This window comes from Phyllostomus hastatus, unplaced genomic scaffold (assembly GCF_019186645.2).
Source record: "Phyllostomus hastatus isolate PE091 unplaced genomic scaffold, TTU_PhHast_1.1 phas_contig_1, whole genome shotgun sequence".
NCBI lineage: Eukaryota > Metazoa > Chordata > Mammalia > Chiroptera > Phyllostomidae > Phyllostomus > Phyllostomus hastatus.
The window spans coordinates 783,458-800,978 of NW_025333498.1; the positions used below are offsets into that span (position 1 = coordinate 783,458).

At 39.1% G+C, this 17,521-nt stretch overlaps 1 protein-coding gene across 2 annotated transcripts in view; it reads right to left on the minus strand.

The window, feature by feature from the left end:
• The window catches only part of SLC39A10 (solute carrier family 39 member 10), a 121,786-nt gene extending 105,836 nt beyond the window's left edge, over positions 1–15,950 (minus strand). The window contains exons 1-3 of one of the 2 annotated variants that reach the window (XM_045817638.1): positions 15,607–15,950; positions 12,183–12,254; positions 8,365–8,446 (exon numbers count right to left, since the gene is read on the minus strand). The gene's annotated coding sequence lies outside the window, so the exon portion shown is untranslated. The remainder of the gene's footprint in view (positions 1–8,364; positions 8,447–12,182; positions 12,255–15,606) is intronic. The other variant, XM_045817701.1, reaches the window with a different exon arrangement.
• Between the last annotated feature and the right edge of the window lie 1,571 nt (positions 15,951–17,521).

Sequence of the window (17,521 nt, forward strand, 5' to 3'; positions counted from 1 at the left end):
CTGCTTTTAAGATTCTCTCTTTATCTTTAACGTTTAGCATTTTAATATAATGTGTTTGGAGTGGGCTTCTTTGCATCCATCTTGTTTGGGGCTCTGTACTTCCTCGACATGGGTGTGTATTTCATTCACCGAATTAGGGAAGATTTCTTTCACTATTTTTTTAGATAGATTTCCAATGTCTTGCTCTTTCTCTTCTCCTTTTGGCACCTCTATGATGAGAATGTTGGACCTCTTGAAGTTGTCCCAGAGGCTGCTTACACTATTCTAGTTTTTTCTGGATTCTTTTTTCTTCTTGCTGTTCTGATTGGTTGTTTTTTGCTTCCTTATGTTCCAAATCATTGATCTGATTCTTGGCTTCATCCACTCTTCTGTTGTTTCCCTGTAAATTGCTCTTATTTCAATTAGTGTATCCTTTGTTTCTGCCGGATCTTTTTTATGCTGCTGAGGTCCTCACTAAGTTCCTTGAGCATCCTATAACCAGTTTTGAACTCTGTCTCTGTGAGATTGCTTATCTCCTTTATGTTTAGCTCTTTTTCTGGAGCTTTTATCTGTTCTTTCATCTGGGCCATGTTTCTTTGTCTCCTTGTTTTGGCAGCCTCCCTATGTTTATTTCTATGTATTAGGTACAGCTGCTTTGACTCTGTGTCTTGGTAGTATGGTCTAATGTAGGTACAGACTCCCCTACAACTTAAATTGGGTACTCGAGGTGTGCCCTTTGTTTGGTCTGAGTACACCCTCCTCTTGTAGTTGAGCCTTGATTGCTGTTCACAAGTCAACAGGAGGGATTTACCCAGGCCAGTCAGCTCTAATGACTGGCCGTGACCACTGACCACCACCCTCGGCCCTCTGTGGAGGATCAGCTGTGCAGGGGCAGGGTGGTGGTGCTTTGCCCTGGGCCACCCTGCCTGAGCTGTAAAGCAGTCTGAGATGACTGCTACTTCTGTTGGGCTTGGAAATTCCCAGGAGAAGCCAAGCTATGAACCTAGTCCGGCTGCTGCTAGTGGCAGGCCTGGGACTCACTGAAACCAGCTGTTGCTTGTTTGAGAGGTTTATGGAGGTTGTGAAGTATGAGGTAAGACCAGCCATTTCTGTGGAGAAGCAGCTTGTGTGGGCCAGTAAGTTGGGTGGGACAGAGTCTCAGGGGTTCTCCAGGGTGGGGCAAACAGTGTTAGCAAGGTTGATGGAGTCTCAGATATGGCACCAGCTTGCCAGCTCTATGGGGATAGAGTTCAGAAAAGGGGCAATGGCCTTTGCTTTCCTTGATGCCAGCCACTTCAGTCACTTCCTGTATGCCACTGCTATCTTTCAAGCTGCTACCCCACTGCTGGAGCTCAGAGGAAATGAGTCTGAGTAGGTGAGTCTAGTGTGGGTTCCTTAAGAAAAACTGCTTGGGACTCTAGAAATTTCTTCCACCAACTCAATTGCTGCTGGTTTTTGCAGTCAGAATTTTTGGGGGTTTATCTCCTGGCACTGGAACCCTGGACTGAGGTGCCTGGCAGGGCGCTGGGAGTCCTTGCTCCTGAGATATCCCTCCTAAATTTTTATCCACCACACGTGGGTGTGGAACCAGCCTGTTCTGTGTCTTGCCCCTCCTAACCGTCTGGATGGATGTGGTTTCTTTAATTCCATATTTGTCAGACTTCCATTGGACTGGATTTCTGATGGTTCTGAGTGATGGTTGTTTTGTTTTAGTTGTAAGTTTGATGTGTTTGTGGGAAGAGGTGAGCTGTGTGTGCCACTGTCTTTACCAGATGTCTCCTCTAATTTTCAAGTAAAGGGAAACCTCCAGGAAGGCATGCCTGTTTGTACAGAGCTCCGGTCCTCCAAAGACAAGCCATGAGAATTTAAAAAGAAATCAAAGAAGTAGGCTTAGATAATACCATACTCAAATAAAAATTAGATGAAAATATAGTTGCACAGTTCCATAGTGTTAAATTATTTCTACCAGGAACGAGTGTTCTGTAAGCAACCTGCTGCAATGAGACCTTGTTTCATTTACGATTTTCTGTAAAAAAGGAGGAGAGCTCTATGAAGTTATGTAACAGGGTGGGTTAGCTCACTGGGGAGCAAGCAAGGGACCCCAGCAGCACCAGAGCCCGCACCGCCCCCGCAGACGGGAGTGGGTTGCAGGAAGTGCCGCAGGCCGCCAGGATTGAAATCACAACTGAAACAGCAGAACAGCCTTCCCACAGCCCCGGGCTACTGTAAACAAAGGCAATGTGGCTGCACAAACCCGCCGTGCATCGCCCTAGCAGCTGCGCAGCTCAGGGCACAGCCAGCACAGAGCCTGTGTGAGCTGGAGGGGCAGAACGCGGGCCTCAGGATGAGATGCTTGAGCACCTGTGCATCTCAGATTGGGAAACTTCTGCCCCTTCTGCAAAATGGCAGCTGGATAAGGGGCAAAGACACTGTGATAAACATGGCTGACATTAGCCCATAGTTGTTAAAGAGCCAGACGCTCAATCGTGTGTGGGTTTCTGGACTGAGGCTTTGGAATGGCTTCAGAAGCACTCTCTCTCTTCCTTGCCCCTTGCCCCAGGTCAGGGCGGGGCATGGAGTGTCTCGGGATCCTTCGGGATGGGGGTCCACTTGTAGTTCTTGCCTTGCCCTGTTTACACAGTTTGGAGCAGGCCCACCTACCGGACATGCATCCTGCCACAGGTGGGCTGCAGAGGACTCTGTGACCCTGTGCCGCCCAGCAAAGGTCCTAGACTGCTTCCACTCTCTAGACATGACAGTAGCACATGGACGTGTGGGCTGGGAAAGTTCCACCGCCCCAGGGGCAGAGCAGCGTTGGGCACCCAGGCTCCACTGAGGGATGCCCTGCATAACTGGCTGGAGTAACCTAGCAACACGACCCAGACCCAGGGATAGAGAGGAAGCTGCACAAGATGATGTCGATGCTGGACACCAGTTCGCAACCCACAGAGAGAGAGAAAGAGACAGAGAAAGAGAGCCTATTATTGATGGAGACCCATTTGTATAGCCTCCTGGGGCTCCAAAAGGACAGATAAGGAATGACAGGGAACTTCTGGGAAAGGGTTTGGATTTTCGTCTTTCTGGAAATAAGGGAATTTCTATATTTTACAGAAGAGGTTGGCTTGGAGCAAGGATGCACCCAGCCTGCCACTCCCCTGTTAATAAAGACCTTTTTCCTTCTCCATAAATCCTTGTGTTGTACTTGCACACTGTGGCAGACAGCCAGACCCCAGGCTGCTTGGTTACAGTTATGAATACATAAAAGCAAAGACTTCAAAATGAAAAGAACATAGGACAACATCAGCATCAGAGCTACTGAAGTGGAGTGCTCCCTAAATAACAGCAAGATGACAACAAAGGAGCTAATTTGTTGACAGCAATTTCTCTTATACTTCAATTCTTATGAGAATGTGCAAATTTAGATTACCAAACCCGCTCATTGTTGTTGACTTTTAGATTCTTTTAGTCCTACTACCAAGTGTGAGTCCTTTCTTCTCTGCATGCCTTCTGCCCCCCAGATTTAGCATAATTTAGCAGTGGATGTATTTCCATTTTCTCCCTACACCTACTCTCTCAAAAGGCCAAACCAAAATCTGAAATCAGTTTCAGTCCACTTCTAAAAAGATTCATCTCTCACTCTTTTAATGCAAGCACTTGATGTCTTCTTTTAAGAATGTAAGCCAAAATTGTACCCTGAAGCTGACAATAGTCTTATACCCTGGTGAGTTACCATGACAACCCTCAGATTCACTTCTGGAAAACAGTAACAGGAGTTTCATCCTATTTCCATCACTGTTACACAATCCCATCATGCCCTTTGGGTCCTATCAGGAGAAAGATCAGTCTAATTCTTCTACTTCAATTTGCCTCTTTGAGGAGAGGAGCTTGGAAAAAGAGGCCACCCAGTCCTTGAAATGATTGCAATCAAAGAAAGAACCCTTGCCAAAATCCTGGAGTCAGTGTTTTGCTTTGGAGCGTAGTTTTGACTTGGCTTTCCAGCTTTTCTTATCTTTTCTTTTTTAACATGATAGGCGCAGTTACAAATCCAGGGGCCTGTTTTACAATATGGGGTTCCCTACGTTTACAGCTTTACAAATGCAGTCAATGACTCACTTTGGAAGGCCACTGTTTCACCTGGAGAAGGGTTTGGTGTCTGACTAGGAATAATAGCAGCCCAGTGCTGTGCTTTTACTTGTACACAAACCAGATTCCTAGTCAAAAGCAAAACAATGCCCTTCTACCTTCCCCCCATACTGCCAGTCTTCAGAGAGCACATCTAGAAATGCCTGGTAACTAAGCTGTCAAGGCATTCGGCCAAAAAGTGAGTAGGTTAGACATAGTTCATCTCTGGGGTAGGATTCACCCTTAATTTATTATTATTTTTAAAAAAAAAGAATGAAATGCCAATGTTGGTGCTTTTGGAAGGCTTTTGGAATCAAGTACTAAATACTGTAAAGTCTGGACAGCCTGCAGGTATTTCTTATTAGACCTCTGTAGAAGTGCTTGAAATGCAGGGATTTATTCAGTACAAAATGCATCTTTGTCCACTGAGGTATTGCAGTTATCATCAGGGACGTGCTGACAAGTGGCCTGGTCATTTCCATTTACTGCTGTCCTTCAAGCCCTGCAAGGGCTGTGTATCGTTCACTTCTCACACACCTGCTCTGCAGTCCTGGAAACCTCAGTCGTCTGAGTTTCACAGTCAGCGGTGGGCTGTTCTTTACTTATTGTAGGGAAATGCTTCTCCTACCTGAGGTACACTTATAAGAGATTCTATTACATATAGCTTTATTTCCTGTATACTATTCTCTCAACTACTAACATTTTGGTGTTGGCCATCGAGAACTGAAACATATTCTTATTTGTGGTAATTAAAAGAGGGAAATGGGGTTTGGGAATAGAAACTCAAATTGAAGAGGATGGCACATTAGCAAAAACAAAGGAAGTTTCTGAAGTAGAGGAAGTTACTGGCCTCTGTTGTGCATTTGGATGGTGTTCTCAGTAAATAAGCAATTCAGATTTGAGTGAAATAATATAAAAGACTGAGCTTTCATGTGAGGATATCAAGAAAAAAAAAGATTAGATCACCATAGATTTAGAGAGAATTGAGAAATATCTATGTGGCTATATGGAGTAGGTTATCTTTATCTATAAAGATAACACAGAACTTAATTTTTTAAATTATTAAACTTATTATATGATACATCTTACTGCCATGTTGGAACCCATGGAGCCTGCTGGGAACAGGAAGTTCCTGTGGAAGGCCATGGTCCAAGGTCATCTTTGCTGGCTGTAAGCAGGGTCTCTGGAACTAGAGGGACCACACAGCTCTTCTTAAAATCAAAGGTGTTTATGTTCTAAATGAAACTGAAATCTGTCCAGGCAAGAGATGTGCTCAGGTGTACGAATCAAAGAACAACACAGTGACTCCTAGTGGCAAACAGAACAAAACCAGAGCGACCTCGGGAAAAGTGAATGATGCTCGTGGAAACAGTGGCATGACTCGTGCCAAATTCCAAAGCAACTCTCCTGCTCAGGCCCCCGGTCACAGAATCCATGTGATGCAGTACATCTCAAGGATTTAAACTTACTGAAAGGTACATAAGTAAAAGGTGATTTGTTCTCTTGTGGAAAAAAATTATTACATGATAAAACAGCTCGGGGATTGGGATCAGGGACCAAAGAGGCCAAAGTAAACCACCATCACCCATGTCAACAGAAGAAAAAGAAAACTCCTCAAGATTCACATAGTCTGGAACAGGACAATCTCATGGAATCTATACAAGTGAGACCCTGAATAGTTTGGTGCATACACTAAGGTACAGTAAAAAAAAATTAACCCTACAACTCTGGATTTTTACGGATGCCGCAGTTATTGGGTTTAATTATTGATCCCATCATTGCTCTGTTTCAGTGGATGGCAAAATCTGTAAGGCTGCTCCCGATCTCCATTTCTGCACACTAGCTCTTAAGCATTTAACTTTCTAAGGACAAGTAAACTTGGGATAGGCCTCCTACATCAGGGCACTGAGAGTGTTTCAAGTAAGAAGAGGCTTTGCATCAATAAAGCTAATTCACACTTCAGGCCTTCCAGTAGCCTGGAGCCTGAGCTGCTTCTGTCTCAAGGAGTGGACAGCCCAGCACGCTTCACAGTTGGCATTGACTGAAAATGCTTACAGATCTGTCTGGGCCTGTAAGTAATTTTCTTTTATCTTAAAAATTGTACCCTTGGCACGACTAATCTGAAGGTGAGACATATCCAAAACAAACAAACAAAAAAAATGTACAAGTACAAAGCACTTCCAGCAGGGAATGCATAAGGCAGGATTTGAAAAATTGCTACACATCTTCTTAGTTCAATATTAGTTCCCCAGGAAACACAAATACTGTTTAATAACCCTAGTCTTTGTGTTTGTATTATCTTTGATTCTCCCTCTTTTTAAGGTCAGCATGATGAGAGCTCCACATGCATTTTAAATGTCTTAATGTGTGTACTTTACATTGTATGAAAATTTATCTGCACCTTTTCCGTTATCTATTGTCTTTCTTTACTTCTCTTTATCATTGCTTAATAGATCATTACATCATTTCATAAGTTTTTCTAATCAACTGGTTTTGAACAAGAAAATTTTTTAGTGTTCAGTTTGTCCCTTTATTTTTCTATTATATTCCTTCACCACATCAAGTATTTTGGGGTTAATGAATAATCTAAAGACATAAATTCATGCTAGCAGCATATCTTTTTCATTATAATTTTATGTATCTCACTAATTTAAAAATGTACTAGTTCAAACTCCTAATGACCTGAAAATCTTTGCTGGCCACAGCGCTGATTTGCTGACTGAATTCCACACGAACCTCAGACTATTTATCCGGCTGTGAACTGAAGGACTACAGTGTGTTCACTGCGAGCGCTGCCACGTTAGGAGCGGTCAGCACACATAGGCACCCCTAAGGCACACAGAGCCATCTTCTCCACACTGGGAATTTAAAACATTTGTTGTTTCCTTTTTCCTGATTTGAGAAGTTTATCAGGTAAAGTTATTCAGCACAGGCCACCCCAGAATGTGCCACTTTGGCACATTGATTATTTTGAGCTGAAGGTACTTGAAAAAAGCAGAGTTATGGAGGGCTGTCAGACTCCCCTTTTTCCCCTAAAAGCAGGTCATAAAATTTCCAATGAGGAAAACTCCCTCCCTGTACCTGGAAGAGAACATTCTTTCTTATCACCAGAGACTGGGAGTTGACCTGGAATGAACTGCTACAAACTCATTAAAATAGCCCTTATCTCCTGTGAGTTTCCCCCTCCTACATTTACTAGTCACTGTCCCGTGACTTACCGCCCCTAGCCCAGGGACCTTATCTCGTCACATCCCCACAGTTGATCATTCTTTGTGTAAATGGGGATATACGCTTTTGGGCCCAAGAGCTTCTACAAACCTTCATTTTCCATCTAAAGACTCCAACACACATGAAAAAAACCGAAGTAAATTTGTATATTTTTCTTCTGTTCATCTGTTTTATGTCAGTTTAATTCTTAGGCCAAGGTAAGAGTAGTGGCCTCCCCAACACTGCAGTTCTCTCTCTCTCTCTCTCTCTCTCTCTCTCTCTCTCTCTCTCTCTCTCTCTCTCTCTCTCTCTGTGAGAGACAGACACACACACACACACATGCACACCTGAGTTCTGCCTGATAATTGTGTCATATATCAACTTTCTACATCATCCTAGAATCTAGATTCTCAGAATTTAAAGAAATCTTGAGAGGATCAAATCAAACCTGTGATACATGTTGTATCTGGGTTCCACATTTATAATTACTTGGACCACACTACTGACTTGTCAGACCTTGAATGAACACTCAACACTGCTTGCAGAGATGGCGAAGAACCAGTTACCTGAGTGTTATTTCTTCTTATAATGACTTCCTTTTAAAAACATAAATCTAACAATTTAACATTTCAGATGAATGTGTTCCTGCATATACAAAAAACATCAATAAGTTAATTCTCTATGTGGTGAACACTTACATTTTTCACTATTATTGTTATTTCCTAGATCTGTAACTCTGCTAAGAACATGAGAAAGAGGTTAGAAGAGTTAAAAGAACAAGGTAATGAACCTTAAAATCAAAGGCAGCACATTTTTTCCCTAATAGTCAGTATCTATTACACAGAAATTCACGTTAATATCCACAAACTATACCACTAATACCCCAGAAACACTTTGCCATCTTTGGGTCTTGGGCTAGTGCCACTCTCCGTGACATCATGTTCAGAAGTTTAACCAGGAAGGAAATAGGCACATAAGAGAGGCACTAAATATCCTTCCCACAGCCACAGTAGTCATTTCTTAACCCCAGAGTGAGTTGAACAGAAGAAGACTTACCCTGGCAACAGCTTTTCAAGGTGCTTTAGGTCCAAAGAAAAAGGATCGAATTCTGCTCCCCCGTAAATTTTCTCCTGGTGGCCTGCAAGTCAGGGTGAGAGATCAAAACGGCCTCAGCCTCAGTCGCCAGAGCTGAGTTCCAGTGACGGCCTTGGAGAGCACTTGGCTGTTCCTCATTAGCATCACAAGGGCTCCCCATCAAACCCTAATCCACTGCATAGTTGTAGCTTTTGTGATTTTTATAGCCTGTTAATTCTCTCTGTTTTCGTTAGCACACAGTCTTTGCACCTGAACCTCCAAACTCCACTTCACCAAATTGCACAGGACTCTCATTTCTTACTTGAAATATAACCAACCTCAAGATTTTCATCTTTGAAGTGTCAGGACTTTGCCATGTAGATGTCACTGTTAAGTGAAAAAAAAATCTCAGAGAAAACAGTGCTGGCTCTGGGGACTCTCACCCTTCAGAAGTGGCTCCCACATACTCCGGGATGGCCTTTTCCTTCTACAAGTCTTCATACCTCCATGTGTAAGAACTACGGAGCTGTGCCAGTGCTGGGGACTGGAAAATGGAATTCCAATGTTTTACTTCTGTGTAGCTACTTTTAGTTCTCAAGGGAAACATGAGAGGGGGCCTTGCCTTTCAGTCCCAGGCAAAACGACTCAGGAGGAAGTTTAGTACCCTTATAGAATAGGCATCATCACTACCTCCATCATCAGCAACAACATTATTGCAACTGGTAATTTTATAACATGCTTACTATAAGGGACTGTTCCATCTCCCTTTGAAAAGGAGAAAACTAGAGTTTATAGGGGGTAAATTGATCTAATTCACTAGAGATATTGAGTGATACTACTATACTATATAATTAGAATACAGACTGCTGCCTCCCTAGTTTCTACTCCTAAGCACTCACAATCTAAGACTGGACCCTCTGGGCAATTGATTTTTAGAGATAAAAGCAATCTTAGATGTTGAGTGTCTCCGTGAACTTGATGGATTATCATGGCCACATTATATATCTTATTTATAAATGTTTTTAAGAAATTATTGATCTATTATCTAATTCCCTGATCTAATATTGATAATGAATGAAGAGTATCAGATAGCTTATCGATTACTTACTTGTGGAAAATATAGAAAACCTAAAACAAGAATTAAGGAAAACATGTACTGGTAATTATTTTTACTGCACAATTATTTTACAAAGTGTTAATTGTTTTGTAGAAAAAAGAGAAAACATTAGTTTTTTGACAGCTACCCACTTCTACTTCAGTTTTGTAAGTTCATAAAAGCATTTGTTAGGAAGGCTTAATCACTTTATTTTGCCAGAAAATATTCTGCATCTAAAACTTTTTTTTTTGCATTAGAATGCATTCTGCTAAAAATTGACTCTGTAATTATCTTTCATTATCTCAGATCTCCCACTAATATCTTTCAGGCATCTGCTCATCAAGTTGCACAGATTTCCAAACGGGATTAGCTGTCTTAACAACTTTGCTATTAGCTACAGTTACCAATAGCATCCTTTGAGGATGTTTTGCTTATGTTCTGCTTTAGCAAATGTTTTATTATTTTAGTATCATTTGGTGGGTAACAATCTGGAATTTACATCTGAAACATGAATTTTATATTTTTAAAAAAGTGATACAGAAACTATTTATGATAACAATAAATACCCCTGAAGTAATTTATTTTTGCTGCATTTATCCTAATTACTAAAATATGTTTTAAAAAGCAGTCATTTAAGTTTTTCTAAAACATTCACATCTATGCACATGTAATTTAAATTGCATACATACATATTTAATAGTATATGCATTTATACTTAAAGAAGAGTTTTTGGAATCTGAGAAAGAAAGCCAACAAATTGCTTTTTTATGACATAGAAACTCCAAGATAAGGTTGTCTTTTTTTTTGTTAAGAAAATATATTCTCATTTCTAATAAACAATTTAAACAGAATAGTTGCTGAGATTTTTTAAAATTTTAAATAGTGTCCTCTTTCAATATGTATTACTATTGTGTTAAATTTTGAGAACATTACCTTCTAAAATGCTTTTGTTATTTATTTTGATATCATAATGCCTATAGTATTCTATTAATCTCTGTTTACTTTTTAAAAATAACACAATTTTTTTATACTAAATAGAATTAGATTTGCTTTAAAATATTTTTTTCTAGTTTTGGGAAGCAACAGGTACTCACATTATTAAGTATTACAAGTAGTTTTTTTTCTTGTTTTGGAAAGATGGTCTCTTTAGTCACTCTAATTGTTCTTTCTTTCCTTCCTTCCCTAATCCCTCCCTCTCACTTTGTCCTTTCTTTTTCTTGCCTATTTTCTCTCCTACTTTGTTCCTTTCTCTCACTCTTTTTTTTTTTAGCTTTATTTATTTATTTTTAGACAGAGGGGAAGGGTGGGAGAAAGAGAGGCAGAAAAACATCAATGTGTGGTTGTTTTTCATGTGCCCCCACTGGGGATCTGGCCCACAACCCAGGCATGTGCCCTGACTGGGAATCGAACCAGTGACCCTTTGGTTAACAGCCCACACTCAATCCACTGAGCTACACCAGCCAGGGCTCTCACTCTTTTTTTGATGGAAGATAACTTAAAAGGAAGAAGTCACTGACTCTTAAATCTGTTAAGGGTTATTTCTGTATTTTAGAGGCAACATATAGCTTTATTTATATTTGAAAGGTGGAATATTGCACACACTCTTGACTTCAATACCACGCTCATGGCTAGGTAACAGTAAATTACCAAAAATACCAACTCTGATGGGAAGACCATAGATCAATACATAGGACCTCAGGAGAATTGCTCTGTGATCATCTTCATGTTGAACTCTACACACAGAATGAGATGGAGTAAAAATGTTCTTCACTGTGCAAAAAGGTGAAGTTCATTGTCTTACTTTTTTATAGTCTCCTTTTGTTAGAGATCAAAACAGGAAGTGTCATTGTTTATAGGCAGAAACATTAAAGTTCTGTTCTTAAAAACACCTTGAACCTTCTTTCCCAGGAGGACATTTTGAGTGCAGGAACTTTGGGTAAGACCATATGGCTTCCTGAATTCTCTTCAAAGTGGTAAAGTTTGTTTTTTTTAATGCAGTTAAGGGAGAGATATTTACCATTTCAGAAGAGAAAAACATTAAAAAAAAAAGAGAAGAGAACAACATTAACTTCCTTTTAGGTTTTTATGAGCATCTATGATCATTAGTTGCATGCAGCTAAAATGACCAGTACTGATGAAATAGCATTTTATTTTTAGAGAAAAGCCTCAACATACTTTCCCAAAATAATTTTTTTAAAAAATCTCTGCTTTCTTCCATAGAAGTTCTATCCATGGCTACATGTAGATCCATATACTTTTATGATAAAGAACATTTTTTTAAACCATTGATTTTAGAGAGAGAGGAAAGAAGAAAGAGTAAGAGAGTGAGAAAGAATGATTTGTGGTTCCACTTATTTATTCATCCATTGGTTGATTCTCGTATGTGCCCTGACTAAAATCAAACCTAAAACCTTGGTGTGTGAGCATGATACTCCAAGCAACTGAGCTACCCAGCTCAGTTGGGTCATCTTTTGGGTCAAAAGATGGTAAAGACCATCTTTTGACCCAAATGTAGTGATGGAGAAAGGCTTAAGTGTTACAGTCTCTGAAACTGGTGTAATAGAATTCCATTTCCTAGATTTCTTGTGCACAAATACTAAGAAGTCATTAAAACACTTGTTGACTTGATAGTATAAACAAAGAGAAAAATGTCGTAAGCCAGGGAAGGAAAATCTAGAAAAGAAATAATACAGTAAATAAATACCTCAGTCTCTAGAGTTTCCTTTCCAACATTTCAAATTTTCTTCCAGCCCATGTCTGATGGCAAACAAATATTCTAGAACAAAATAAGAATCAGCATACATTTTCTACAGGTAGGATATTCAGGCTACTTTTTCTCTTTTCCTACTGAAATAAAATTATATCAAATAAGAATATACTACGCCCTGGCTGGTGTGGCTCAATGGTTGAGTGCCAGCCTGCAAACCAAAGGGTTGCAGGTTCAATGCCCAGTCTAGGGCACATGCCTGGGTTGTGGACCAGGTCCCCAGTAGGGGGTGTGTGAGAGGCAATCACACATTGATGTTTTTCTCCCTCTCTTTCTCTCTCCCTTCCCCTCTCTAAAAAATAAAATAAATAAAATGTCAGTATACGGTCTATTTTAAAAAAATAGACCCCCCCCCAAAAGATTATACTAATATATTGAGGAAATATTTTCAGCTCAACTTCCTTATTAGAAGTTTATCTTTACTGGTAAACTGCTATATACTAAAAATGCAACTTAATACAATAACAAAATAAAAGACAAACCCCCCAGATGATAGACCAGAAACTTAAGATAAAATTATCTAGTCCTGGATGGGTAGCTTAGTTGGTTGTCCAGATATACCCAAGGTTTCAGGTTCAATCCCTGGTGAGAACACACATAGGAGTCAGCCAATGAATGCATGAATGGGTGAAGCAATGGACCAATGTTTCTGTCTTCCTTTATCTCTTTCTCCCTTTCTCTTTCTAAAATCAATAATAATTTTTTAAAAATATAAAACTTTCTACACACCCAAATCCAGTCAAAGACCTGACCAAGGACACCATTTTATGTATCTTTCATTGTGATCTTAAATGCATCTGAATATGGAGTTCCTAATGTATTGATTTCTGCATACAATTGGAAAAGAAGTTTCTGACTTATCTATTACAGAATAGGATATGATTGGCCTTAATGAAAAATGAGAAGCATGTTGCAAACTATTGAACTAGTCTAAGAATTAATGGTGCTGGACCAAATGTCCTAATTTAGTAATCACTAGAACTTTCTTTAGTTTTTTTCTACCGTCAAAGTGTAGAAGATGTAAAGTTATAGGACCAGAATGACCCCCACAAGAGGTCTCTTTCTCCTACACATGTTATTGCAACAGAATTTGCCTGAAATTTCATTTCTCATCTGCTGAAACCAAGAAAAACATCAAGAGTTCACAGAGCAGAGAAGGGGATGGGACTAGCCAGAGAGAGTCTCAGTGTTTCAGAGTCTGATGTGATTACGGAGTCATTAAGTTTAGCCTCTCTCCACCTTTTCTCTCTTTAAATTCATGGTGCTTCTGTTCACATTTTGTTTTACCAGGTGAGTTGGAAATGTAATGGGTTTCATTTTTTGAATAAAACTTTTAAGAAAGATTTTATTTATTTATTTTTAGAGAGAGGAAAAGAGGGAGGAAGTGAGGGACAGAAACATCAATGTGTGATTGCCAGGGACCCAGCCCACAACCCAGGCATGTACCCTGACTGGGGATAGAACTGGTGACCCTTTGATTCTCAGGGCTAGCACTCAGTCCACTGAGCCACACCAGCCAGGGAATAATGTGTTTCATTTATGTACTTGTTATTTTGAAAATTGTGGAGAAATTAAAAGGAAGTAAGTACTTGACTGTAGGATCAAAGTTCTATTTAACAACTGTGGGACCCTTAGAGGAAAAAACTTAAAAATATTTACATTTAAAAAGTATTCTATTGTTTACAGAGCACTTTCATGTAAAGATTATTTAATTTGAACATATAACGAGGGAGGTCCAGAATCACAGCCTGAGATACTAGTAGAGCTATTTGTTTCAGACTTTGTGTTCTCTCTTTCTCACTCTACATATATTTTTTCTATCTCTTCCTCTTTCTTTCTCTCTCCCTCTCTCCTTCCTCTTTCCTCCCACTCCATGATTAAGTCTGAAACTTAGTTAATGGATGTTTAGCAACATAAAAAAATGAAAAGCTTTATGAGGGTAAATTTACTGCTCTACTTGTTTCTGCATCTGCACTACCTAATCCAATGTAGGTATCCAGCTGTTTGTTGAATGAATGAATGAATGAATAAAATAAAAACACAAAATAAAACAGAATTTTTTAATAGTAAATAAGTAAATAAATATAGAAGATTAATAGTGTAGATTTTAGACAAATAATGATAAAATCAAGTATTGTATTAGATGCTATATATTTATTATCCAATCTATCTGTCATCTATTTTCTTAGCCTCACTCTACATAATACAATTTTTTTTTTTACTTTTTTTATTCCACAGAGGGGAAGGGAGAGACAAAGAAAGGGAGCAAAACATCAATAGATTGTCTGTTTCACATGCCCTGACCAGGGACTGAACCTAAAATGTAGGCATATGCCTTGACGGAATTGAACCCATGACCCTTCAGCCTGTAGGATGATGCCCAACCCACATAGCCACACTGGCCAGGGCCATATAATACATTTTATCATCTATTATTATTCACAAATTTGCAAATCACTAAGTCTTAATTATTATTTAGAAAAACTCTGTTTTGTTGACACCATAGAGTTAGAATTCACCCTCAGTAACATAAGGTTTATTGGACTATAACAAATAAAAATGGTCATAATTACCTGTCACATCTGGGAGAGTACAAGACTATTAACTCATTCTATCTACCTCAGTTTTCATTATTTTTTGCTGTCATATTTTTAAATAAATTTTGAAGGTTTATGAAAGCATCAACTGATCATTTTTTTATGTTATTCCACAGCATGGCTTATCCATGACTTGGTTTCAACTGGCTATGCTTAGATAAAATGAGTCTTCATACATGCATTTTTTTCTATCTGCATGTTTGCGTAAAGATCCTAGATGTGTTGAGTTTATTTTATTTTTGCAAAATCTCTGTAAGTAAATATTTCTGTATGTGACTTGGAAGAAAATTTAGAGGAAGAACTAATTATGTATTTAATACTAATAAATATTGGGTTCAAATACTAGCAAGATACACTGAGAAAAATGAATCTCAAAGAATATGCAAAATTTACAAAGCCAAACTCATAAAACAAATGAAGATGAAATATCCAGGATCTCACTTAGATTCTCTAAATGCATACCAAAGAAGAAAATACTGAAAAAATGGCCCATGCTGTAACTTTGACAATTTAGTTATTGCTGTCAAGTAACACTACACGATGCCATCTAGTGACAAGTGACCAAGGTATGATTAATCACACAGAAATGACAGGGTAAGGAGGTGAAGTTCCCAGGATTTTATATGTAAAGGGGAGAAAATCCCTCTATAAGAATTAAAATTCATACAGTAGCTCTCTCTCTCCAAGTACACAGAGTTTATGGAAATTTATCACTGATCTGCAGCTTAGGGATTTTTATTTTGAAATAGTGTATTGCCACCTACCTGCAAATTTGCACCTCTACCTCCTCCTGCCGCGCAGCCTCTCACCATCCAGTCCGCAGCTGGACTCAGAGCTGCAGAGTGCTGTCCTAGTCGCAGCCCCCAGTACAGTGACAGGTGGTGGAAGTGGAGCACTTTACAATCCGGTCTCAACAAATTAAAGAAAAAAAATAGAAAAGAAAAAAAACTTCAAAAAGGGAAACAAGATGATTCCTGAAACAATCTGTGCCCAATAAAAAATAATACAAGAATAAGAAATAAGAAGTTCAAAGAGGAAAACTAAAATAGGGACCAGAGGAAATCATCTTTGTTTTTCTTGGCCAAGGACTGAGCAGACCTGAGGCTGTCTTGTTTCTTATACCAGATCCTCACTGAAAATGCAGGCGACCTCTCTCCGAATTGCTCTAGCATTGTGCCCTAAGGGAAATAATTTTCTCCAAGTTATCTCATCTTTTGTTAACAGATGGCATAGTTGTTTTTTTTTTTTTTAAGAGAAAGACCAACAATCTGTCAACTGTGGAATTCTCGTAGTCCAATAGTTTCTTTCTGGTTAATTCTTCACAACTAGATTAACTAGCAGGCTGCCATAGATACATGTAAGAATATGAGACACTTTGCTGCATGCACATATATCTGTTTAAAGCTTAGGAGGAATATGTCAGTTGCCTTAGACGATCGAGTTAAAAACCTTTGTGAAATGAAAAAGAAAAGCTTATCGAAATCACCAGCTTCAAGTGCTATTAGTTGTTTTCTTTTTACTATGCCCACATGCTGTGTTTGGAGTACAATGTGTGGAAATTGCATAACCATTATTTCCATGAATCAAAGCTATTGAGAAATGGGAAGGCCTGGCAGGAGCTGCTGCATGAAATGTTGATTTAAAAAATTCTGCCTTCACCTCTGAAGTTATCCTTCTTTCTTTTAACTATTCAGTTTTATTTTTTTTTTCAGGTGCTATTGTGTTTATTATCAGTTAGAATACTGCTTAAGCCTTTGTATTAAGCTCAGTCTATTGTTCAGTTTTAACTATCACTGAGCTTTGTTTTTTTTTTTAATTAAAATCAGAATTAGCTACAAGCCAATTAACATACTTTGAAAACAGGGTTTTCTCTATGTTTCTTGTATTTACCCTCAGTTCAACTTTATTTTATTGTTTTTGGTGCCTTGGACTAGTCTAGGCAAAGACTTCTGATTCAAATATTAGAACCAGGAAGAAAACAGCTGGGAAGGAAGGAAGGGAAGGAGGAAGAAAAAAAGAGAGAAAGGGAGGAAGGAAGGAAGGAAGGAAGGAAGGAAGGAAGGAAGGAGGGAAGGAAGGAAGGAAGGAAGGAAGGAAGGAAGGAAGGAAGGAAGGAAAAATTTGGGTCGATTTCCATTCCTTAGGGGGAAGTTTTAGTGCCTTCAGCCTAGTCCATTCCAGGTTTGTGGGGGCTACTGACAGTCATTTCTCCACTTCTTTCACATTTAAAATAGTAACCAGTCAGATGGTTATTTAGGTCAAAGTAAGCCTGAATGCATTATAAGAAAGTGAAGAAAAAACACTTCTCATTCTGGCTTTCTGTGTTCCTCTTTTGCTCCAGCAGTTTGGTCACACGTTCTGCTGAGTACTTAAAAACTTCCCCTTTTCCAGTGAACACATCTGCAGTTAGGCTGGGGGTGTTTGAGTTGGGATGGGAATCTCTAACACCCTTTTGGAAATCAGGAGGTAAAAATGGAGAATTTACTTAAGAGCAAAATGCTGTTTTGTGGGGGGAAAAATTCTACTGGGGCATTCTCTTAGCCATTTCATATTTAAAGTCATTCTGAGGAGGTAATAGTCTGCAAAAAAGGACACATTTCAGCACATGGGATATAATGAGCATAAATATCATTTAGGTCCAAGATTTATGGTCAAAGTTTGTTTTCTTCCATAATGTTT